General features: G+C 49.0%; 1 protein-coding gene across 7 annotated transcripts in view; it reads right to left on the bottom strand.

Annotated features, from left to right (window-relative positions):
• The window catches only part of PLCH1 (phospholipase C eta 1), a 944957-nt gene that overhangs the window by 272301 nt on the left and 646477 nt on the right, over positions 1 to 26179 (bottom strand). The gene's annotated exons all lie outside the window — the stretch shown is intronic.

Raw genomic sequence — 26179 nt, 5'->3', positions numbered from 1 at the left:
CAGTATGTCCAGTGGCAATGCACAGTTGCTGCCTACCAGACAGCCTTCTGCCCTCCTGAGGAGTAGTGTAAACTCCTCTCAGGCTCAGAAACAATTTAAGCCTGCTACAAGAAGTGTGTTACCTCTCCCTTGCAGGAAACCACTCAGTGTGTTAGCCCAAAAGGCGAGCTTCAAAGGCAAAGCTGCCTTTGCTGGGCAAATGGTAATCACACGCTTGAAGGGTTACACCTTTGTTCAGGTAGAGAGGATGGTGGAGGGAACAGAGAGGGGAGCTCGATGCCCAAACTGGTATTCCCATGGGTGCGTAGCCCACAGGAAGCTCCACCTCTAGTGTAGGTTACCAAGCTACTAACATCGAAGAAAGGATTTAGTCATCTTGACAGTGGACAGAGTTGTGCGCTCTGTTATTGCTAGATGCCACACATAGCCCGAAGTCGTCACAAGGCAAGAGGAATCCTGGTAGCCTATTGGCTAGTGACTGCATGACCCCCCAGGACAATATCTGGGCATAAATGTGGCAACCCTGGAACCATGAACCTCAGATCACAATGGAATTGGAGAAAGGACCGAAGAACAACTGCCTTGCTGACCCCTGGACCTGCCAAGAGGCTGCACAGATTGATGGATTGCACCTGCTGCACCTTGGGCAAGCAAAGTGAGGACTGTTCCTGTGTCTCCTGGCAAGTGGAAAAGTTCTTACCATGCCCCAGACCAAAGAAGTGAAACCAAGGGTCAGTCGGCTGACCCCTGAAACCAGCACTAAGGTAATCAAAGCTAAAGAAGCCCATTCCGTCAAGTCAGTAGCCACTTTCTTTGAATCACACTGATAGCTGCTGGGTGACCCAAGAAACCGATCCTTGATGGCTAAAAGTTGCATCCAAGTCTGCTCGGCCCAGGAGTGTCATCAGAGTCCAGATTGGTCACCAAAGAGGGACACCAGTCTTCATCAATGGATACCACTGGACACGCTGTGTACGGAGATCGGTGGTCCAGCTGCAGCTGGCCTTCTACTGGCTCAAAGATAACTTAGAGGAATACTGGCCCCTGTGACCAAAGTCACCCTACCTTACCCGTGGACCAAGGAATAACTGCAAGGACACCCCCGTCGACCATACAGCTCCCAGAGCATCTTTCAGCATCCTGCATCCCCAGCATCAGGACCACTCCATTGAAGTCTCTGGCGGTCTTAATGTATACAGTAGAACTGGACTTAAGATTGTTTTGGTCACCAGTTAACTGTCTAAATACTACTTAGTGGCCTCCCTTACCCCCTCTCTGCTGGATTTGGTCACCCCACTTGGACCAGAGTAGCCAAACACAAGTCTTTCAAACGTTTCCAAACTTTAGGGTCACCAATGCTTGTTTGCGCTTTGGAGTAAAAAGCTGAAATTTAAGTTTTACTTAAAAAACCTATATCTCCGGAACCCTCAGATGGACTCTGGTAACTTGGTGTCTAAAAATTCATAAATAAATCATCTATTATTTTTAATGGTTTTGGATTCCTTTTGCATTGTGTGACTTTCTTATTTAGTTGTCTGGTGCTTCCAATTGCTTTATACCAGTTCTTTTATTTATGCCTTGCTGCTTGAAGCTATAGCTACCCAGGGATTAGTGGAAGGTTACACAAACCAACCTGACTGGACAAAAGACCTTTTTGTGAGTGTATTACATAGTAATGTCACACAACCATAACATGTAATACAACACAATCCTCAAAAGCATAGAAACAGCTTTATCTAGCTCTCTCGCAAGCTTCGTGTATTCAAACAAATTCATAAATTAAAAAGAACAAGTTACTTACATTTGATAACACTCTTCCTGGTAGATACTCTACCTAATCGTAGACTCCTCACATTGCGAATATCCCAAGCACCATACTGGATCCAGAGAATTGTTCTCAGCAATTTCCTCATGAATTGGTAGGCAGTGTAGTGTGGCTTCCAGATGTTATGTTGAGGCCCCTACATTGCTGCCACCTCCACACACTGACATCTGTTTTTGTAAGGTATCTGCCCGGGTATTGGATGTGAAGCCTTCATTAATCAGATTGTGCCATTGTGAATATCTCTGGATTGGAGTCTTATTAATATAGACTAAATTAGTCCAGTCCACAGAACGGCGGGTGAGGGAGTCATTGAGTAATCTGCAGCTAGACAGAGAATCCACCAGAAACAGCATTACCGAAGGTAAGTAACCTACACTTCTGATGGATACTTCTGACCACAGATCCCTCACATTGTGAATAGATACCAAAGCAGTACCTCCCCAGGTGATTGGTCTGGGGAATGGCCAAGTCCAGGGAATCCTGTTTGACAGAATGTGTAAAATGCCCCTCCCACCAGAACTGGCTAGCCAGGCAGTAATGCTTCATGAGCGTGTGGCCATGTAGCAATTTGGTAAATGTCCAAGATTGGCACACTACATGCCAATGCTGTGGTAGCAGCCTTTGCTCTGGGGGAATGAGCAAGTAGACCTTCTGGGGGCTGTTTAATGGCCTGTCCATAACAGATCTTGACACCCAAAAACAAAGGTTCTTTTCTGAACAGCTTTCTTTATTTTCACACAAGAGAATCCTACAAAGAGGTGTCTACCCACTGTTGCATCCACTCAATGTAAAACATTAGGGCTCTCTTTGTGTTATAGCGATGAAGTCTTTCTTCCTCTTTATATGGAAATGGGGATGATGAAGACTGGTAGGGTGATAGACTGCCCAATGTCCTGGGGACTGGGAAGAAGATGATGTATGGCTGTAGGACAGAGAGTGCTTGTTATACACTAAAGCGATGAGCTGACATGATTGCTATGAGTAATGTCTTCCGTCTATGTATCACAGAGAACACTTTTGCATCCGTTCAAACGACAAACATGAAGAAAGAGAACCAAATTAAGGTTGTACTGAGGCATCACAAATGCCATTGGCTGGAACATATGGGTCAGTCCTTTCAAAAAAATACACGACGGGGCATGGCCAAGATGGTGGAGCGGTAGGACGCGTTCTCCTGTCTCTCCACTCCCGCCTGGCTGAGCTCAGTAGTTATACAGCACTCAGAGGGGGCTTTGCAGCCACACACCCCTGGGTTAAACTGTGCTGAGCAGCGGTGTCCCCCCCCCCCCCCCGGACAAGCAATCCTGGAGTCAGCGAGGTGCCTGGTGCGTGCTATCTGGTAAGTGGCTGGAGAAGGAGCGTGCAGGAGCAAGGCCGCGCTTGGAAGGTTCCCACTGCTCCAAGAGGAAGGCCTCGGTACGACAGAGACAGCAGGGCGCGGGACCACTGAGCATGAGAGACACCATCCCAGGGTGGATTCTCCCCACCAGTGACCGATGGAGATCTGAAGGACCCAGCTAAGGGGCCGTACCAGGCGGTGAAGGCGGCCGCGATTGGGCCGACGCAAGGAGACGCAGCAGCCGCGGCCTGACCTAGGCAGTGTTGCCAAGTGAGCCTGGAGACACTTGACACGGACGCCGGACTTGAACCCCCCTTGCAGCATACAGTACGAGGAGCAGAGTTGTGCCGGGGGTCGGGGCTGGAAGCCGGGGCCCGCAGCAAGAGAGGTTGGTGCCGCGAGGCGGTGTGGACTGGGCCCCCCTCACTTATCGCCCATTGCCTATCTCTCTCTCCTCCATCTGGTGCGGACGGAGGGTTACGGCAGGGGTGAGGGAGGTGCGGCAGTCACAACTGGCTGCTGCAGAGCATGGGCCCCGGGTGCCGCTGAGATGGCCCGGTCAGACCGGGTGAGGTTTTTGGCTCCCAAGGCGCACCCCCACGTGCCTTCTCGTTCTAAAACCACCCGCTCTCCAGAGTTTGCCTGCCGGTGGCGAGCCAAGCAGAGCCTTTGAGTAGGCCAACGGCAGACCCGGTCCTTGTCTCAGCTCCTGCTCCACTCCTGGCCCTACAACCAGGAGCCGACTGAGGCCCCACCACTCGCAGCGGAGAACAGATCAAAGATATGTTCACAGTAAGTACATACCGCAATAAAGATGCAGGCAGCTGCCAACAATGCGCTGGGGCCTTGGTGGAACACGGCCCAAAGCAAGCAGAGAGGGGGGCTGATCGCAATGGGCCATTGTCAGCAATACTGGAGAGACCGGCGCCCTGGGGGACACTCCCTTAAAACAGCAAAGGAGAGGCTAATCTGCTTGGCTGCGGGGAGCATTGGCCTCACTGGGAGCACTCTGTGGGGCTGAGCCCTGCCACGATATTCAGGGCCCTACTGAGCCACGCGTCAGGGCACAGGAACTGAAGAGAGGAGTGGTGGCGGAGGAGGGATAGCGGCCTAGCACACAGCAGACCTCTTAAGATAGAGGACTCGTCGCGAAGGCACTGGGGTCCCCACTCTAGGCTGGGCACATAAGAGATCAGGATACAAAAGCCGAAGCCCATAGCTCGCTGGGAGAGCTTTAGGACTTGCGATTATAAAAGATGAAGGGAGTCGGGCGCAGCCTCAGGGGGGCTCCCAGTCATGGCAGCTGGCAGACCGAAGAAAGATAGGTAGGTCAAGGACATGCTTTTAAAAGTGCCCCAGTCTGAGAAAACCACACACTCAGGGGTCCTCAGCGGAGATGGAAGGGGGAGGAAACGCTGAGGGACCAGTCAGCCCCTCCTTTTTAGAGTCCCTCTTCGCCTCCTTGAGGGAAGACCTCACTACCATGAAGCAAGAGCTGTCCGCAGATTTGAGAGAGGTGCAACGTGACATAGACTCATTGGGAGAGAGTGTTAACTCCCTGGAGGACCGTGAGTCAGACAAGACAGAAGAGCTCAAGAATCTACAGCAGGAAGTCATCTGATTGCCGGAGGAAAACCTGGATCTCCAAGCACATACGGAGGTCCCTGGCAACACGTCCCGTCGCAATAACATCTGTATTCGAGGCATTGCAACAGGGCTCGAGAACGCGAACATCGAGGCCATGGTGATGGACATGTTCATCATTAAGCTTGATTGTACGCATAGAGTAGGACCTCGAAGAAGCAATTCGGCCCCTCCAGCTGACATCTTGACCGCGTCCATGATTATCAACTGAAAGAGCGGATCTTACGAGCAGCCAGAGATGCCCCCATCTTCAAATATAAAGATCGGAGACCTACTTTATATCAGGACTTAGCTGCTTCGACCCTACTGAAAAGAAAGGCGTTCCAACCCATCACTACCCCCTTACGATCCATTGGTGTGTCGTACTCATAGGGTCATCCATTTATATTGATTTTCCCTCTCAACAGTGAACTTCGTCAAAAATGATTGGTTGCTGAGGCCAGCAGGCTCCTGGGCATTGCGGACCCCATGGAAGAGGAGACACCGCCAAGCAAACCAAACAGAAATAGGAGAAGCGGCCACGGATGGACTCGGATCAAACCTCCAACAGACTCAGCCACCATGACCAAGGAGCGCCAAGCAGTCCTGGCATCCCTTACAGGGGAGCCATCAGGCGATGGACATTTGGAGTAACTGGAGGCAACAAGCAGACACTGTGCAGCTACCTTTGCTTAATTCCTACACAGACGGCCGGGAGGGTCCGGTGGGGTCGGAGAGACACTGGCCATGGGCACCCCTTCCAGGTCCCCTTTCACTGTCTCGATCCGGGGCATGGGCCTCGGATCACACACATTCCAAGATGTTGGACTTTAGTCCCCTGGGACTTTCTTATAGGAGTTTTCTTGTTGGGGTTTTCTACTTTCTCTTTCTCGAATTTGCTTTTTCTCGTGGGTCGTGGACCTCTTTTGTCCTATTTGAAGCAGTGGCCGCCTGTGATGTGAACATGCCGGACAGCCCAGGGAGCGTTCGTGCGAGCATATGGGGGACCACCGGGTCACTATGCAGAATCTTCAGGGACCCCACAGGTGCGCTTGATAAGCTTAAAATCCTCACCCTAAATGTGAAGGGTCTGAACTGCCCGATTAAGAGGAGGACTGTACTGTCCTATCTAGAGCATAAAACAGCACAAATGTGCCTACTGCAAGAAACTCACCTTCTAGCTAGACACACATTGCCTTTCCCTCATCAATATTTCTCCTCACATACTACTAAAACGGCAGGCGTGGCTATTCTTTTACCGCACTCTTTTAAGAGCAAAGTTGGGGTGAAGCAGGCAGAGATTAAAGGTAGGATTCTAGCTCTCATGATCACCATTAACCCACGCGATTACACCCTTGGCTCTATATACGCGCCCAACGAGGGTCAGGGGGCATTCTTGAAGAGGGCAGCGATGGACCTTGCTGTCTCTCCTGACAGGATACTCCTACTGGGTGGCGACATTTATCTTGAGTTCGAAAAACAGCTAGATCACACAGCACAACGTCATGGTGCTACTGGGGTCCTTACACCAGCGGGCCGGGAGTGGCTGCAAGACCTGGGTTTCGTAGATATGTGGCATTCCATGCATCCAAACGGCCAAGACTACACCTTTTATTCACATGCACATTAAATGTATGCTAGGATTGATTATTTTATTGGCTTTCGCTCCTTACTCTCCCATACACAAGCTTCAGACATCGAGCAGTGCTCACACTCAGACCACGCGGCACTGACTCTCACGCTCACTCTCCCCCCCCCCCCCCCCCAGAAACACCATCATTCACTTGGCGGCTGCGTGATACCCTGTTGCACCATTTGGATGTGATAAAATGCGTGGACATAAGGAATTCCTCAGTTTCAATGACATCCCTGACACTTCAATTACCACATTGTGGGAAACACTTAAAGTATACGCCAGGGGGGAATTCATAGCTATCTCCACAGCTGATAACAAAATCAGGAAGGAAAGACGTAGGGATCTCACAGGTCAAGTACAAGAACTAAAACGCATCCACAAGAGGACCGCTGTTCCACGAGTGTGGCGACAGATGGAGGCAGCCCGCCGACAACTCGCGGGCATTGACAGAGCAGAATATGTTGCACTGAGATTGCGTCACTCCTACTATGTGAGGGGAAATCGGTGTGGGCGCCTCTTAGCCAACAAGCTCTGGGCACAATGTCAGTTGACAGCAGACCATGCAGTGTGTGATGAGGCTGATAATGAGTGCACTGACGACACAGCTATAACAAGGGCGTTTAGGGATTTTTATGCTACACTGTACTTCGCACAACAATTAGCAGAGCAAGTTACACTCTCTTATGTGCAAGGAGTTAATCTTCCAAAATTTACCCCGGAGCAAGCACCTAATCTAGATGATCCCATCCGAATAAAAGTCATCTCGGCCATAGCTCACCTCAAACTACACAAATCACCCGGCCCTGGCGGCTTCTCTAACATCTCTAATGAGACTTTCTGAGCATCATTGGCCCCCATCCTCAGTAGATTATTTAACTCGATAGGAGACACAGGGGACATCCCTCCCACAATGCTCGGAGCTTCTATTGTAGTAATTCCGAAAGCGGATAAGGATGCTATGTTTTGTGCCTCCTACAGACCAATATCCCTCCTGAACGTTGATCTGAAGCTCTTCACCGGCATATTAGCAGCACACCTAGGCCCGATGATGCCAGGGTTGATAGACTCTGACCAGTCTAACTTTGTAGCCACTAGACAGTGTAGCAACAATACGAGAAGGCTAGTTCATCTCCTTGATAAAGCACAGCGCCAAAATACAGAACGGGTCATGATTTCGATCGATGTCGAAAAGGCTTTTGATCGGGTGGACTGGGGATATCTGAAGATTATCCTGGCATGGTTCGGTGTAGGATATCGCTTCTTTAGATGGGTGTTCAGTGGCTACAATCAGCCAACGGCTATGGTGCGGGTCAATGGGAGCTCTTCTGAACCCTTTCAGATCTTGCGCAGCACTAGACAGGGGTGCCCGCTCTCCCCATTTCTCTTCGTGCTTTATATGGAGCCGATAGCACAGAGAGTGCGGGAGGATACGCGGATCCTGGCGTGCGGTTCAGGCTGGACTCTCACGCCATCAGTTTGTATGCTGATGAAGTGGTCACTACGTTGGAAGAACCACAGGTCTCCTTTCCCGCTTTCTTTGCCAAGCTGGAGAGATTTGTAGCAGCCGCTGGCTTCAAAATAATGTGGCAGAGTCACAGGCCATGGGGTTTTCACTTCGACCGTCCACCATGGAGACCCTGGCAAGCTCAATCCTGCTCCAATGGGATGCAGGTTCCATCCCATACCTCTGGATTCAACTCACAAATTCTACTCACAACACAGCAGCCCTGAACTACAAACTGCTCCTGTCTCAGGTTTGCTGTGAGTTGGGCAGATGGGGACCCTTTGGCTTCTCCTGGTTGGGGAGAGTGGCGGCGATCAAAATGAACATATTGCCAAAACTCCTATACATTTTTCAAACTCTTCCTGTAGGGTCTTCCCCCGGAGTATTTAAACAGCTGCAGAAGGAGATCTGTTTGTTCATGTGGGCGAATAAGAAGCCTCGAATGAGTAGGGAACTGAGCTATAGAACACCTAGAGAGGGGGGACTGGGGGTCCCGCATCTGACTTGCTACTTCCAGGACACTCAACTGCGCATTCTGTTGGGGTGGTCGTGCAGTGAGTCGTAGAAACATTGGCTCTTCATGGAGCAGGCACTCGCGGGACAGGCTTTGTGAGGGGGGTTCCCCTTTTTACATAAAATACAGCGTCCTACAGGCATATATAACTCACCAATCATCTTCACAACTCTGAGAGCCTAGGATGCCACAGCAGCCAAGCACGATCTAACCTCAATCCAGGCGCCCCTTACTCCCATAGTAGGAAATGAGGAATTCTCCCTCAGACTAGATCAGAAGGAGTTTCGTCACTGGGAAGCTCAGGGTTGCCGGTCCATTGGACATATGTTTGATGCAGAGGGCTCACTGACATTTGAGGGCCTCCGATCCACATTTGCTCTGCCTGAGTCCGAATTATATAGTTTTCACCAAATGAGACGCTGGGTGCTGCACGCTCTGGTGCATCCAGGGGCACAGAGATGGCTTACACCGTATGAGAAGTGGCTTCACACAAAGACAACAAACGCGCACCTTATCACTGAACTCTATCATATGCTGCTGCCACCAGAACAGGTGGCCTCTACGCCAGGGCAAAGAAGTTGGGAGTCTGAACTGGGCCGAACACTCTCACAGGAAGAATGAGGGATATTTCTTATCGTGCACGCCACACAGCACGGAATGTTTCAAGCATCGAGACCACGACTAAAATGGCTACCTACTGTTATCTTACTCCACCGAGAATGCTCAGATATAACTCCAGCCCCCCTTCACATTGCTGGAGACTATGTGGAGCAGTGGGTACTCTGACTCACTTATTGTGGGAATGTTTACGTCTTTCCGCATATTGGGAACAAGTTTAATCTGACATTGATAATCACTTTAACATGCAAATTCCATGCTTCCCAGCATACATTGTTTTAGGCCTACCCAACAAGCTCACTTTCCCTGTTAAATCTCAGAGGCAGGCAAATGGGACTGGCCCTGGGAGCGGCACTTCAGAACATACTGTACTACTGGGGCACAGATAGGATTCCAACTCACCAAGGCTGGCTGGGTAGATTATGGACTGTGCTGGGCATGGAGCGCATTGCGCTTACACTACAGGGTGTCTGAGCCTCGTTTGTGGACTACTGGTGCCCATTTTTACCTATACTTTACTTGCCCCAAGTACCTGCGCCTGCTGCGGCTTTTAGAACCACACAGGACCCCACTCCATCCGCCGCTCCAGCTATAGAGGCGGAGAGGCTGCAAACTGCTAGCTGAGCTTCCATGTTAGGCGGGCTGGTGTGAAAGACTGGAGGGGAGGAAGTGGCAACATATATTAGAATAGGACCCAGGAGAATTTTGATTTTTTATTTCATCTGTCAGGTGGAAGGATGGGAGGGAGGGAGTTGGGACTCTTATTGGAAATGTATTTTCTAAATTTTGTTAAATGCCATGTAATATCTTACTGCAATTTCTGTTCCCTCAACAATGGCACTATTTGATTATAATAATTTCAAAATAAACGTTTTAAACATAATAAATATACAACAACAGGTGATTTGAATAAAGCTTATCACATAAATGTAGGAAGGCCAAATGGGCCGATATATTACCTTTAACTGTTGCCATGGTAAGGTCATGCAGAGCTAGCAAAAGGCGAAACACTAGTATGTCAGACAACTATGCTTGTAGAGGCTGGATATACAACAAACTTCTCCCAGCATCCCACATAAATGGTTTTCATGGAGGGAGGCTGGCTGCCAAGACGACATCTACTACTTCAGGAGGAATATCAAAGTCATCAACTATCACCACTCAATTGTCTGGCATGGAGGTGGAGATGTGCAGGTTTGCATGCAGGACCCTGCTGTGCTGCTGCGACAGGAGGACCTCCAGAAAGGGCAGCTGGATCGGAGGACAGCTGCTCATGGCTAGAAGTTCTGAGTACCACATTCTAGTTGGCAAGTCCAGAGCAATTGGGATGATTTGGGCCTGGTCTTTCCTGATCTTCTTGCGAACTCTAGGCAGCAGAGGTAGAGACAGGAAGGCGTACCAGAGTGCCTATCTAAGCAAAGTCCATCTCTGAGTGAGAGCTGCTTTTGGACATACATGTAGAAAACTTAACACTGAACGTTCTCTGCGGTGGCAAAAAATATCGAGCTAGAGCTCTGCCCATTATTGGAAGATGCCCTGTGCCACCTCAGAGTGCAGCCACCATTAGTGATCCACTAGACAATGTTGGCCGACTTTAACCGCCCTGGTGGTCAAAGATCCTACCAAGTGTTGTATGTCAGGGTGATGCCCTGATGGGTCAACGATGGTCTACACAGCCCTGTTTGTTACAGTAGCACTTTGTGGTAGTGTTGTCTGTGAAAACCTGCAACCTTTCCCCTTGAATAGATGGAAGGAATGCTTTCAGGATGAAGCGTATTGCCCACAGCTCCAAGAAGCTGACATAGAGACAGGTTTCAATTGAAGACGAGAGTCCTCTGATCTCAATCTCTCCCAGATCTCCATGGAAACCCGGCAATAATGCATCCATCACAATCATTATCACTGGTTATGGTAGGGTGAGGAGTCTCCTATCGGTCCAATTGAGGTTTAGCAGCCAGTCTCCTACAACAGCTGAATGGAATCTGAACGCTTTCCTTGGTGCTGAGCCCAGTGAGTCTTCAAATCCTATTGCAGAGCCTGCACGTGCCACCTGGCACGGTCCACCAGCAGTATGCAAGAGGTCAGAAGGCCAATAAGCCTCAAAGATGCTCTTACTGAGATCCAGGTCAATGGTTCAGACCTTGAGATCATAGTGCATATATATGAGACTCATTGACTCAGAGGAAAGTCTCGGAAGAACACCGAGTCCAGGATGACTCGGGTGAAGGGAAGCCATTGTGAAGGAATCAGGTTGGAGTTGAGGACATTGGGGGAAAGACCCAACAATGTCAACAGGTTGCCCATCGTCAGGGGGTGGTTTACGACTGTTTGAGGCAAACCCGCATTTAGCAGCCATTCATCAAGGTTCGGTAAGACTGATTATACCAACCTTTCCAGATGGACAGCGACAACCACTATGACTTTCATGAACACCCAAGGTGCTTTTGTAAGGCCAAAAGGGAGCACCGAGAACTGAAAGTGTTTGTGGTCTACCTACAGCCAAAGGTAGTGTCTGTGGGGCTGCAGGACGGGGATGTGGAAGTAGGTGTACTGCTGATCCAACACCATTTCCCAGTCTCCTGGATAAAAGGCAGATAAAACTTGAGCCAGAGAGAGCCTCTTGACCTTGAATTTCCAGAGGAAGAAGTTCAGAGGGCAAAGATCAGGGATAGGGTGTAGAACCCATCCATTTACCGTGCCAAAAAGTAATGGGAAGAGCAACCAGCCCAGATTTCTGATGTTGGTGGCCTCTCTATGCCTCCCTTGGTCAAGAGTGCTTGAACGTCTCAGAGTAGGGACAAATAGTCTTCCAGGAGGTGTTGTGGTTCGAGAGACATGTCAGAGGGTGATAGAAATAGAAGGGGGTAAACATTCTGGAAAATGTAAAGCATGGGCTGGTCAAAATTGATACACCTCCACCAAGGGAGGTAAAAGGCCATTCAACCTTTCCCAGGCAATTATTCACTGCTTGGTGGGGAATTAAAGCTGTTTTGCTGTGTGCAGAGGGAGAGGTGCGGGTTTGAGTTGCTCGCTGTCCCTGGGGGCCTGGATGCTGATGGCTGGATTTCCAGCCTCTGTCTCAAAAGGCTGGGGAGCATTGTTGCTGTTGAGGCAAGGTCTAATGCTCCCTCTGGTGGAACCACTTTCTCAAGTGTCCAAAGGGGCAAAACTGTTTTCGGGAAGCTGCCATATACGGGCGCCAACCCAAGAGAGCACACTGTTGTTTTGCTTTCTCTAAAGCAGTGAGCCTGGCCGGTCTGCAAACAGACATGTGGCATTGAATGGCATGTCCATGAGGGACTCTTGGATGTCACTCTAAAAACCTGTGTAGCGAATTCAAGTGTGGTCCAGAGCAGGCCTATGCCACCTTGCAATCTGCCTGGTCAGACCTTCATTAAACAGTAGGAATGGTTCTTGAAATGTTTGTCCTGGGTGAAGGACCTCTGTGAGGATGTTGGTTCTTTATCTTGGTAGATGGCAAGGTCTAGTACTTTGGTTGCTTTCCTCATAAATGTGACAAAGGAGGCAGATTCCTCTGTAGCCGTAGCCGGTGTGTGTGTGAATGAAGGCCAGTGTCAGGGCATGTATCAAGTTCACTGGCATATTGTAGGTCAAAGAATAGGTTCTCAACATCACAAATATGGCTTTCATCATCTTCAGGGTCAGGAATCATGCAGTGGTGTGGTAATCTCTCAGATTGGGGATGTTGTTGGCGTGATTGGGACCTCCGTGGTGGCTGACCTTCAGTCCTAAAGAACTTCATGATCCCCTTCCAATATAAATGCTGTCAGCACTCGGGTTGTTGTGTCAGTTGTTGTGCCATAAATGGCAGCAGGCTTGGCGTCATGCCTGGTGTTAGGATGGACTCCCAGACTGGGTTGAGTGGCATAATTGGATCAAGGGGGAATATCTGCCAGTGGTAAACTGAATGGAGGCCACCTCTGATCTTTATGGCCTGAAAGCACCCCAGAGGTATTCAGTCAGGTACCGAATATTCTGTCCATGGCATTCTTGAATTTGCTGAGTTGTTGTGGCACCGCCAATAGCCTAGGAAGTTGAGGTGCAACGGGACAAGAGACAGAGCACGTTCTGAGGATGGAGACCTGTGAGAAAGTGGGTTTCTGTTGCAGTAACCCCCCCTTTTTTTTTGCCTAATAGCTGATGCACTTTCCCTTGTTGTGCCCTGGGCTCCTGCCAATCAGGTGCCCAGGGCCTATGTTCCTTCCTTAAAACACACAAACTCCCAATTGGCAAACCCTGGCCACATGTCAGCCCCTGGTAAATGGTACCCTAGGTACCCAGGGCCTTGTGACCAGGGAAGGCCTCTAAGGGCTGCAGCACTCATTGTGCCACCCTTAGAGGCCCTGTACCCTTACACACACACACTGCCTTTGCAGGCTGAGTGTCTGGGTGCAGGACAAAACAAAGAGTCGACATGGCACACATCTCTGTGTGCCATGCCCATTACCTATACTGCCAAGGCATATGTCAGCCACCCCTCTGGCTGGGTGCCTTATGCCTATGGTGTGGGCACAGGAGCAGGAGCCCTGTGCCCCTACAGTACCCAGGTCCATTCCTGGGCACTGTAAGTACAGTGCTGCCTTTTACAAGTACATGGTGCTGAGAGCTCGTCAAACACGAACTCCACAGCACCATAAGGGCAACACTGAAGACTGGGAAGTTTGGTATCAAACTTCTCAGCACATTAAACCCACACTGATGCCAGTGTGGGATTTAATGTACTAAGCACCCCAGAGGGCATCTTAGAGATGCCCCCTTACAGCTAACCTACAATCCACGTCTGCTCTGAGGCTGCCCAGGCTGCCACACAGCAGACACGTTGCTGGACCCCTGGGTGGGAGAGCCCCTGCTCTCCCGGGCCTGCAACAATGCACATCCTGGGTGAGGTGAGAAATCTCCTCCCCCAGGATGAGCAAAGGGAAGCTTCAAAGGCATGCCGCCAGTTGGAGTTTCCCCAGGCCACTGCAACCCCCCACTCTGGCAGGAAGCTTGGCCGGAAACCCCATACAAGGACAGGGGATGTGCCAGCCTGCCCACCCCACCCCTCAGGTGGGGGAGGCGAGGTGAAGCACATCTCCGGGCTCTCGCCATCTTGAAGATGGGAGGCCCTACCCTATCAGGATTAGGCTACTGCCCTCCTCCCACAGGAGAGAGGCAGGATAGGGGGTGTACCCACCCCAGGACAAGGACCCATTGGTCCCTGGCCTTCACCTACCTGTAACGCCCCTAAATCTAGTATTTAGGGGCCCCCTGAACCTTCCTTCCCCAGATTCCAGATAGAAACCTACAAGAAGAGCAAGAAGAAAAAAGACCTGCCCTGCAGCTGCTAAAAAGAGGAAGACACCAACTGCTTTGGCCCCAGCCCTACCGGCCTGTCGACCCTCGAACCTGCTCCTGCTCCAGCGCGGCATCTCTTGTGGCCAGCAACCTCAAAAACCCCGGAGGACCTGGCTACCTTTGACCTCTGATTCCCTGGGACTCCCATGAGTAGAGGCTCTACTCGAGAAACCTATTCCTAGCTCCTGGCAGCAGCCCGGAACCGCGGACCCAACACACTCTGCACCAGCCAAGCCTGGCCAGTGCCGGAGTGGACAAAGACCCTGAGGACGACCCCACGGCGACTGTGACCCCGAGTCCGGCACCCAAGGACCCCCCTCGACATCCTGGACGAAGCCTGCAGCCTCAGAACCGAGTGCCACCCCAGCCGCGATCAACCAGAGGGTAAGATTCCCGACGTCAAAAGGCACCCCTGCACCCGGAGCCCTGCGGCCCCCTGTGCCCAATCCCGGGGTACCCACCTAACCTACAACTACCCAACTTACCCCTCGAAGTGGTGGTGGCACCGGAAACATCCTCGTCCCCGAGCCTGCAGCCTTTTTCCAAACCGGAACATTCCCATTGACTTCCATTGAGCGCCCGAAGGCTCAAAAGCACCCTGCACCCAGCCGCCCGAGTGGCCCTGGCAGTGCACTCTCTACACTAACTTACTTCCCCACTTGCCCTGAGTAAGTGACCAGGAGCCCAGCTCCCACAGACGCGTGGCTTGCCAGACAGCAGCCACCAACCAAGGCCCCCCTATCCCTCATAGGATAACATTGGGCCTAACTCACTCTGCACCCGGCCGTCCTGAAACCGCTGAGGGTGAACCAACTGTACCTACCTGACACTGGGGGACCCCTGAGTCTATGCCCGGAATTTCAACTCTGCCAGTCGAGTACTTACCCTTAAACCGCTAACTTCATTTTCCTCATAGGGTAACATTGACTGGCTTTTTCTTGAAAAATCTTCTAAGTGTGAACTTTTCAAAACTGCAAATATTCACTAAAAATCAGCCAAGTGACAAAAACGAATTTACTCACCTGCTCTTAGGTGAGCTCCCAGTGCTGGATCTTGGTGCCCAGCCCTGACTCTGAAAAGTGTTCACAACTATACTTACTTCTAACTCATTTTTCTCCCATAGGAAACCATTGTCTGCTTTTCTGTGAAATTTCTTCTAAGTGTCTACTTTTGCAAATTTGAAATATTCTTTTAAAATCGTACCATTTCTGCAAACGAAATTACTTACCTGCTTTTGATAAGGACCCCAGTCCTGGGTCTAGGCACCCAGTCCTGGATTACTAAAGTAACGATAAAGTACTCTACCTGCAATTTGAATTTCTTGCCATAGAGATCCATTGAATGTTTTCTGTGAAATATTTTCTAAGTGCTAACTTTTGAAATAGCTAAATGTTATTTAAAAATCATTACAGTTATTAAGTCGACTTTCATCACTTGATTCTGAATACTGACCCCAGGCTGGTTCTAGGATCCAGACCTGGAATTCCAAAAGTAATCTAAAAAGTAATTTATCACAAATAACCTGAATTTACCATTGAGCTCAATGCATTGTATGTTTAGGAAATAGGATTGTTTATTGCAACCAACTGTGACTGGTTACACAAATTTATTGCTTGAAACAAAAGTATTTATATTCAACCTCTCATTCTGAGAAAGTATATTTTTACCCCCTTTGTGGTTCTAAAAATAAAACAAGCATATATTGTATATATACAAATCATTGGCCTAGAGTTCAGTTATTGAGTGTGTGAAACCATTTGCTGACTGAGTGTGTACAATAAATGCTTTACACTGTCCTCTGGTACTGCCTTACTGCTCGACCAAGCTACCACTTTTTGAGAGTAAGGTCATACCTAACTTTGACCTCTATCAGCCTCTGGGGGACTGTGGACTCTGTACACCCTGTACCTATTAGGGAACAGTATATACAGAGCCACTTTCTCACATTGGTGGCAGCGGTGGGATACAAACTTGCATTTGTTGGACTACTTGGTTACCATCTGATCACACGACAGAACTCTTAAAAATTGCCTTTAGAATTCTGATTGGTTTTTCCAAAATTACTAAAAGTCTTGCTAGGGCCTTGCTTAAGTCCCATTAGAATTTTAGAAAAATAAAAGTCACTATAGTCAGGGTAGAAGGTTAGAACTGTCAGGTTAGAATGTCTCAAACAAACCCAGCTATTAGTGATAATAATAACATGGACCTGGTGGAGGAGCTCGACCTCACACCTTACTTACACTTGTCTTTCAAGGAATTGAGGTCCTTATGTAAACTCAAAAATTTACAAATGGGTCAGCATCCAACCAAACAAGGGCTCCAGGAGCTCCTGGCTGAGTATGCTAAAGACCACCCATCTGAACATGGTGATGGCCAGTCAGATGAGGAAAGGGAAACAGGGGAGGAGGACAGCAACCTCCCCATACTATTCCCTAGGGAGGAGATGGCACCCATACCCTCCAACTCAAGACATAGCATCTGGGCACCTAGAGACCACACAGGTGGCTCTGGTCCCAGAGACAACACTGGGGGTCCCCCCAGTGAAGAGGACAGCCTTATGAGGCTGGCCAAAAGAATAGATCTAGAGTCCAGGCTCCTGGCTCTAGAAAAGGAAAGGAGAGAGATGGGTTTAGCACCCATCAATGGTGGCAGCAATAATAAAAACAAGGATAGGGAGGAAACTTCTGACCTTAAAATCCCCAAAGGAATTGTCCCTAAATTTGAGGAAGGTGATGATATCACCAAATGGTTCACAGCCTTTGAGAGGGCTTGTGATATCAGGAAAGTAAAGAAACCTCTCTGGGGGGCACTCCTGTGGGAACTGTTCTCTGGTAACTGCAGGGACAGGCTTCTGACTCTCTCTGGGCCAGAAGCAGGATCCTATGACCTCATGAAGAAAGCTCTGATTGAGGGATTTGGATTCACCACTGAGGAGTATAGAATTAGATTCAGGGGGGCTCACAAAACCCAGACCCAGTCCTGGATTGATTTTGTAGATTTCTCAGTGAAGACACTGGATGGTTGGTTAGCTGGACATGGTGTGCAGGATTTTACTGGATTGTACAATTTATTCATGAAGGAACATATTTTGAGTAACTGCACAAATGAAAAGTTGCATCAGCATTTGGTAGACCTAGGTCTAAAATCCCCCCAAGAATTGGGAAAAAGAGCAGACCACTGGGTCAAGACTAGGGTGACTAGGACGTTCACTGGGAGGGACCAGAACCAAGGGGTCCCAAAACCTCCCCAGAAGAAAGAGAGTGAACCCCTTGTGGATAAAAGAAAGGAGTCCCAGGTAGCCCCCCAAAAACCTGACCAGGAGGGTGGGCCCAAAGACACCTCACAAACTAAACCAGGGTACCAAGGTAAGAATTGGGATCCCAACAGAATATGGTGTTTCAACTGTCAGAAGGCTGGACACCACACCCAGGACTCTAGCTGTCCTAAAAATAAGGTTCCTAGTACAGCTCCAGGGGTGACTAGTGTAGCCCCGGGGGTTGCCAGTGTAGCTTGGGAGGGAGGGTCCTCAGATGAGGAAGTCCTCCTAGCTTTCAACTGGGGAATGGGCCCAAGAAGCAAGCTGGAGATCCCAGAAGGAAGTAGACACTTCCACCACCTACTGGTGAATGGAATCCCAGCCACTGCCCTGAGAGATACCTGTGCCAGTCACACTGTGGTACATGACAGGTTGGTATTCCCACACCAATATGTCTCAGGGGAAACAAGAAGGGTAAGAACTGTCCCAGGGGGAGTCACTGTTAGGCCTGTGGCTATCGTGCCCCTAGCCACAGCTGGGTCCCTTAGATGGAGGAAAGTGATAGTCAGTAAAAACCTCCCCCTTGATTGTCTCTTGGGGAATGATCACTTAGATGTGGAACTGAGCCAAAGAGAGGTGCTGGCCCAATGCCAGGCCTCGCCCAAAGAACCTGTGGGGGCTCAACCTGCAGTCAGTGCAGCTGAGTCCCAAAAGAGTGAGAAGAAACAGGGTAGGAAAGGTGGGCAACTGTTAGCCACAGTTCCAGAGAGCCAGGGAGATTCTATCCCAGTAAGGGAAAACTCCCACAATGGCACTGGTAAAGCCCCCCCTAGCCAACAGCAAGACCTGACTAGTCAGGCAACTGTCCAGCCTGAATTAGTGGTTCCTCAGGTGGCAGAACAAGGGGTAGAGGAGGGGTGTTCCCTACCAAGAGTAGGGACCCCCTATCCTCAAACAGACCAACAGCCAGGACCCAAAGAGAACTATAAAATAGCCCCCTCACTTGCCAGTCAGGAGCTAAAGGTATGGTACTGGGCACTGACAGCTGTCAGCAGCCTCTGCTGGGTGTTAGCCTTCATGGCAGCCCTATCCTTGGCATGGTGGCCTAACCCCCTGCCAAATAGCAAGTCAGGCCCCCTGACCTTATTGGTCATGGTGGGGTTGCTCAAGCTGTGGGTAGCCTCTGTGGGTAAGCTGGGCCTAGCCCTGGCTAGGTTAGAAACTACCGAGGTATACACCTCTAAACCCAAAATAGAAAGATGGGACCAGGACAGTAAAAGACAAGGAGAGGAGCCTTGGGAGTTAGGTCCTGAAACTAATAAGACAGGCCAGCTCCCCAAAGGGACTGACCTAGGCAGAAGGATGTAAGGCAGAGTAGGCCCTGCAACTTTCAAACCACTTCCCCAACTCTTCCTCGCCTGAAAGACTAGGTAGACTCTCCCAGCTTTGGCAGAAGTCTCCTGGCCTTTGGGCTGGGGGGGGCTTGTGTGAGAAAGTGGGTTTCTGTTGCAGTAACCCCCCCTTTTTTTTGCCTAATAGCTGATGCACTTTCCCTTGTTGTGCCCTGGGCTCCTGCCAATCAGGTGCCCAGGGCCTATGTTCCTTCCTTAAAACACACAAACTCCCAATTGGCAAACCCTGGCCACATGTCAGCCCCTGGTAAATGGTACCCTAGGTACCCAGGGCCTTGTGACCAGGGAAGGCCTCTAAGGGCTGCAGCACTCATTGTGCCACCCTTAGAGGCCCTGTACCCTTACACACACACACTGCCTTTGCAGGCTGAGTGTCTGGGTGCAGGACAAAACAAAGAGTCGACATGGCACACATCTCTGTGTGCCATGCCCATTACCTATACTGCCAAGGCATATGTCAGCCACCCCTCTGGCTGGGTGCCTTATGCCTATGGTGTGGGCACAGGAGCAGGAGCCCTGTGCCCCTACAGTACCCAGGTCCATTCCTGGGCACTGTAAGTACAGTGCTGCCTTTTACAAGTACATGGTGCTGAGAGCTCGTCAAACACGAACTCCACAGCACCATAAGGGCAACACTGAAGACTGGGAAGTTTGGTATCAAACTTCTCAGCACATTAAACCCACACTGATGCCAGTGTGGGATTTAATGTACTAAGCACCCCAGAGGGCATCTTAGAGATGCCCCCTTACAGCTAACCTACAATCCACGTCTGCTCTGAGGCTGCCCAGGCTGCCACACAGCAGACACGTTGCTGGACCCCTGGGTGGGAGAGCCCCTGCTCTCCCGGGCCTGCAACAATGCACATCCTGGGTGAGGTGAGAAATCTCCTCCCCCAGGATGAGCAAAGGGAAGCTTCAAAGGCATGCCGCCAGTTGGAGTTTCCCCAGGCCACTGCAACCCCCCACTCTGGCAGGAAGCTTGGCCGGAAACCCCATACAAGGACAGGGGATGTGCCAGCCTGCCCACCCCACCCCTCAGGTGGGGGAGGCGAGGTGAAGCACATCTCCGGGCTCTCGCCATCTTGAAGATGGGAGGCCCTACCCTATCAGGATTAGGCTACTGCCCTCCTCCCACAGGAGAGAGGCAGGATAGGGGGTGTACCCACCCCAGGACAAGGACCCATTGGTCCCTGGCCTTCACCTACCTGTAACGCCCCTAAATCTAGTATTTAGGGGCCCCCTGAACCTTCCTTCCCCAGATTCCAGATAGAAACCTACAAGAAGAGCAAGAAGAAAAAAGACCTGCCCTGCAGCTGCTAAAAAGAGGAAGACACCAACTGCTTTGGCCCCAGCCCTACCGGCCTGTCGACCCTCGAACCTGCTCCTGCTCCAGCGCGGCATCTCTTGTGGCCAGCAACCTCAAAAACCCCGGAGGACCTGGCTACCTTTGACCTCTGATTCCCTGGGACTCCCATGAGTAGAGGCTCTACTCGAGAAACCTATTCCTAGCTCCTGGCAGCAGCCCGGAACCGCGGACCCAACACACTCTGCACCAGCCAAGCCTGGCCAGTGCCGGAGTGGACAAAGACCCTGAGGACGACCCCACGGCGACTGTGACCCCGAGTCCGGCACCCAAGGACCCCCCTCGACATCCTGGACGAAGCCTGCAGCCTCAGAACCGAGTGCCACCCCAGCCGCGATCAACCAGAGGGTAAGATTCCCGACGTCAAAAGGCACCCCTGCACCCGGAGCCCTGCGGCCCCCTGTGCCCAATCCCGGGGTACCCACCTAACCTACAACTACCCAACTTACCCCTCGAAGTGGTGGTGGCACCGGAAACATCCTCGTCCCCGAGCCTGCAGCCTTTTTCCAAACCGGAACATTCCCATTGACTTCCATTGAGCGCCCGAAGGCTCAAAAGCACCCTGCACCCAGCCGCCCGAGTGGCCCTGGCAGTGCACTCTCTACACTAACTTACTTCCCCACTTGCCCTGAGTAAGTGACCAGGAGCCCAGCTCCCACAGACGCGTGGCTTGCCAGACAGCAGCCACCAACCAAGGCCCCCCTATCCCTCATAGGATAACATTGGGCCTAACTCACTCTGCACCCGGCCGTCCTGAAACCGCTGAGGGTGAACCAACTGTACCTACCTGACACTGGGGGACCCCTGAGTCTATGCCCGGAATTTCAACTCTGCCAGTCGAGTACTTACCCTTAAACCGCTAACTTCATTTTCCTCATAGGGTAACATTGACTGGCTTTTTCTTGAAAAATCTTCTAAGTGTGAACTTTTCAAAACTGCAAATATTCACTAAAAATCAGCCAAGTGACAAAAACGAATTTACTCACCTGCTCTTAGGTGAGCTCCCAGTGCTGGATCTTGGTGCCCAGCCCTGACTCTGAAAAGTGTTCACAACTATACTTACTTCTAACTCATTTTTCTCCCATAGGAAACCATTGTCTGCTTTTCTGTGAAATTTCTTCTAAGTGTCTACTTTTGCAAATTTGAAATATTCTTTTAAAATCGTACCATTTCTGCAAACGAAATTACTTACCTGCTTTTGATAAGGACCCCAGTCCTGGGTCTAGGCACCCAGTCCTGGATTACTAAAGTAACGATAAAGTACTCTACCTGCAATTTGAATTTCTTGCCATAGAGATCCATTGAATGTTTTCTGTGAAATATTTTCTAAGTGCTAACTTTTGAAATAGCTAAATGTTATTTAAAAATCATTACAGTTATTAAGTCGACTTTCATCACTTGATTCTGAATACTGACCCCAGGCTGGTTCTAGGATCCAGACCTGGAATTCCAAAAGTAATCTAAAAAGTAATTTATCACAAATAACCTGAATTTACCATTGAGCTCAATGCATTGTATGTTTAGGAAATAGGATTGTTTATTGCAACCAACTGTGACTGGTTACACAAATTTATTGCTTGAAACAAAAGTATTTATATTCAACCTCTCATTCTGAGAAAGTATATTTTTACCCCCTTTGTGGTTCTAAAAATAAAACAAGCATATATTGTATATATACAAATCATTGGCCTAGAGTTCAGTTATTGAGTGTGTGAAACCATTTGCTGACTGAGTGTGTACAATAAATGCTTTACACTGTCCTCTGGTACTGCCTTACTGCTCGACCAAGCTACCACTTTTTGAGAGTAAGGTCATACCTAACTTTGACCTCTATCAGCCTCTGGGGGACTGTGGACTCTGTACACCCTGTACCTATTAGGGAACAGTATATACAGAGCCACTTTCTCACAAGACCTAGGCCACAACTTGGGGATACATCAGAAGTAGCACAACTCATCATGGGATTTGGGGCACAAAGGAGAGGGGTGCCTTGACACCTCGCATTTCTTTGACCTCTTCAAATTACCAGAGAATCTTGACTTTGAAGAGGAATGATCTAGACAGCGGCCTCAGGACCATATGTGCACCTTCGACCATGACTGGGCCTTCTTGTGTTTTTCTGACAGTGTTCCACGCAGTAGAGCTTAGCTTCACAAACTCGAATGGCCTTCGGGATAATCTTCATGAACTTCTCGCATGAAATTGAATCATGTTTGGAACCAGACACCACAGACAGACCTTGTGGGAGTCCATCATTGACATCTATTTGTGGCAGTCCTTGTATTTCTTAAAACATATCATTCTTCGAGGGGACAAGTCCCTTACAGTCTAGAAAAGTTTTAGGAAATATTCTGTGAGGACTGACAGATTTTGAGCGAACAAGCAAGCTCAGGATTCACGTCTGGAGGCGCAGATAGAAAAAAGCAGACATCAGCATGAAAAGGTAACGGCTATGTAGGGGTCCCAATGTCACATAGGGGCGGGACAGACCAGATGTGTAGAGGCTCGATCCCACGTGCCGACGTGTGAGGGAATTGCTGAGAAATATTCTCAGGTTCCAGCCTGGCATCTGGGGGTATTCACAAGGTGAGGAATCTGTGGTTTGAAGTATTCATCAGAAAAGTACATACATATATACATCTATAGAGGGCATGTGGGGCATCCCTCTTCATTCATTGGCATGTTCTACTGTCATTCACATTTTGCTTCCACTCAACACAGACTACAGCCTGGGCACCAGGTCAGCCCACTTCAACAAGGATGCTCTTGCAGTCAGTGACAGTATTTTGCCTGCTCACACCTGTACACTGTACATCCATCGGAAGAGTAGTGCACTTCAGTGCCACAGTAATGTAAAAGAATTATATGGATTTACATTTGTGTGCATTATTAAAAATGTGCAGTATGCACTTATACACACAATTTCACATGTACAGATGATTTATTACAATTGTTTTTTAAACAAGTTTTTAATGCAGTGTAGAAATGTGTTTTCTAATATGTATTAATTAGGCCACATTAGTGTGTAAAACACCATCTTGATAAAGATGGAAGTCATCTCTGTCACTAACTCTGTGCTTCCTCTCCCCGGCACCCATTCTCTCCCCAAAAGCAGGCAGCATACAGTCAAGAAGTAGTGTATTAGGATAATTCCACAGTTTTTTTGGTTCTACTCACAATGAATTTTCTCTAATTCGGATGTCACTGGCAACATGTTGCCATGTTTTTACGTTTCTTTACTGAGACCGATTTATTTACATAGCATGGCACTGTAAATGTATCTTGTTTTGTTCGAACAGCTCCTGGAAATATTTTCATAGGGGTATTGAATAATTATTTATGTAGTGGGTTAGTGCTTAGGTGTTGAGGTATTAGGATTTTTCTTTTTCATGTGCTCCGATTTGCTGAAGAAATTATACATTGATTCACACCATGATGAATCACAGAAATCATAATTTTCTATGCAAGAACTGTGGATAAAAACCCTTGATTTAGGGAGTCAGCTAAAAAACTTTCCTGTTTTATTAGGGATGATGCTCAGCTTTTTCCTGATCTTGCTGCTCATTGACACTTAGAATGGGTTCTGATTTTGACATACTCTGTATAACTATACAGTTGAGAGCCTTCATAGTTTTGACTCTGTATCAATTATTATTTTTAACTTTGTAATAAAACTCTTTACCGTTGAACCAGCTTGCCAAGGCCAGAACTACTGCCTTTGCCAATGCTCTTTCTAAAATCAGTGGTCATTGCGTGTTAGAATAAAATATGCAAAATAGACTGGTTGGGTAGCAATCCAAATTAGTGCACTCACTTTAGAAATCGGACTAAGGGCTGTAAACGGTAGAACTCCCTCTGACGCTGCAGGAGCTAACACATATAACAGAGTGACTTGTCCCTCTCGAATCGACTACATATTAGTTGACGTTAGACTTTGGAGAAACATATTAGATATGGTAGTGGGTCCTTCTACTGATAGTGATCATAACACATTAAGTCTGATTATGGAAACCCCTATGGCTCTTTCTTTTCCCCTAAACCAGGGTGCAGGCTCTCTTATGATGACAAAATAATTGGTCTCCTCGAATTGTAGAAGGTACCTTAAATGGCCTAGAGTTGCTGCCCAAGAATCCCAAATGGCTGACATTAGGCACACCCTCAGTGAAAATACCCTCAAATTGCGGGAGGTCCTTAGCGAAACGGATGGTTTGCTAAAGATCCCAGAATTATATGAAAGAATTATAGCCCAGATGGGGTCCTTTTTATCATAGCGAACCATGTTGGAAAATCAGGGGCATGCCGTAAAAATCGCCAGGCTTGATTTAATGGGGATTGCAGACAGAAGAAAAAGGCTCTGATTTTAGCAATAAAAAGCTGAAATTGTTTCTTAATAAGAGAAACTAGAAAGGATTACAAAAATGCTGTTAATCACGCAAAGCTTGAGTGGAATGAGACTCACTGACAGAACTTAAAGGATGCAAGTGCCAGGGATCCTAGTCTTTTTAGGAATATGGTTAGGTGGTCAGGTAATAAAGACCCTGATTTAATTCCTAATCATGTTACAAGCCAGGACTGGTATAATCATTTTGGGAAACTTTACTCTGGGACTAATTCAATTTGCCAAGATGGATCAGATAACTATTTAGGTGCCTGTCCCATTTTGAGTGCTATTGACCTTTTCACCCCAAAAGAAGTAGAGGTGGCCATAAAGAAAATAGTTCCAGCAAAAGCCTCGGGACCAGATGGCCTCCCGGGAGACCTTTTTCTTGCAGATACCCCTAAATGGGCAAACTATATTAGGCTTTTAATAAATTCTATTCAGGGCGGACAGGCCGTAGCGGGCACCGGGCAATCCCCCGGTGCGCCGCACGGGTGGGGGCCGGTTTTGAGCCTCTGGGGGCCGTTTTTGTAACAGGGCTGTTTTTGCAGCATAGCTGCAAAATCGGCCCTGTAACAAAATCGGCCGAAAACCGGCCCTGGCAAAGAACTCGGCGGCAACCCCAACCTCCCAGGGGGGCCTGCCGAGCACTTTGCCAGGGCCGGTTTGGGTTCCCAGTCCGGCCCTGATTCTATTGCAAAGAGCAGTGCAGTACCTGACTCATGGAAAGGTGCAAAGGTGGTACCCATTTTAAAAAAAGGTGCAAGGGATGACCCTGCCAACTACTGCCCAATCAGTTTGATTGATGCTATGCAGAAAGAAGTTGGCAGGGTGTTGTTGCATTGGGTGGATGATGAGAATATCCTCTCCCAGTACCAAGCGGGATTCAGGGTCTGTACAGGGACGGTGGATCAAGCATTTAGGTTGCTTTTAAACTACTGGAAGGTTGTTGTAATTGGCAAGGGAAGTCTTTATTTGGCCTTTATTGACCTGAAGACTGCCTTTGACCTGGTACCCCGTTACCAATTGGGGCATCTACTAGATGATATGGGGATCTCACCAATGGTTCTGAATCTGTTGATTCGTCTTCACAAGGGCAATTATGCCCAAGTGAGGTGGGGGTCCCAAGACCAGAAGACAGACGGGATACCTGTATACAGAGGAGTACGCCAGGGTTGTGTTATGGCACTCACCCTGTTCTCTTTATATATGAACGGGGTGGTTAGCTTTCTTCAAGAATTTCCATCTGATGCCCGTGCTCTGGCAGGATATAGGGTTCCTACCCTGCTCTTCGCAGACAACACACTCCTTATATACAAGTCTCCGGCAGAGCTCCAAAAGCTCTTAGATAGA

Source organism: Triturus cristatus, chromosome 11 (assembly GCF_964204655.1).
Source record: "Triturus cristatus chromosome 11, aTriCri1.1, whole genome shotgun sequence".
In the NCBI taxonomy this organism is placed as follows: Eukaryota; Metazoa; Chordata; class Amphibia; order Caudata; family Salamandridae; genus Triturus; species Triturus cristatus.
The sequence above is the reverse complement of the archived record's forward strand: the minus strand, read 5'-3'. Positions and strand labels throughout refer to the sequence as shown.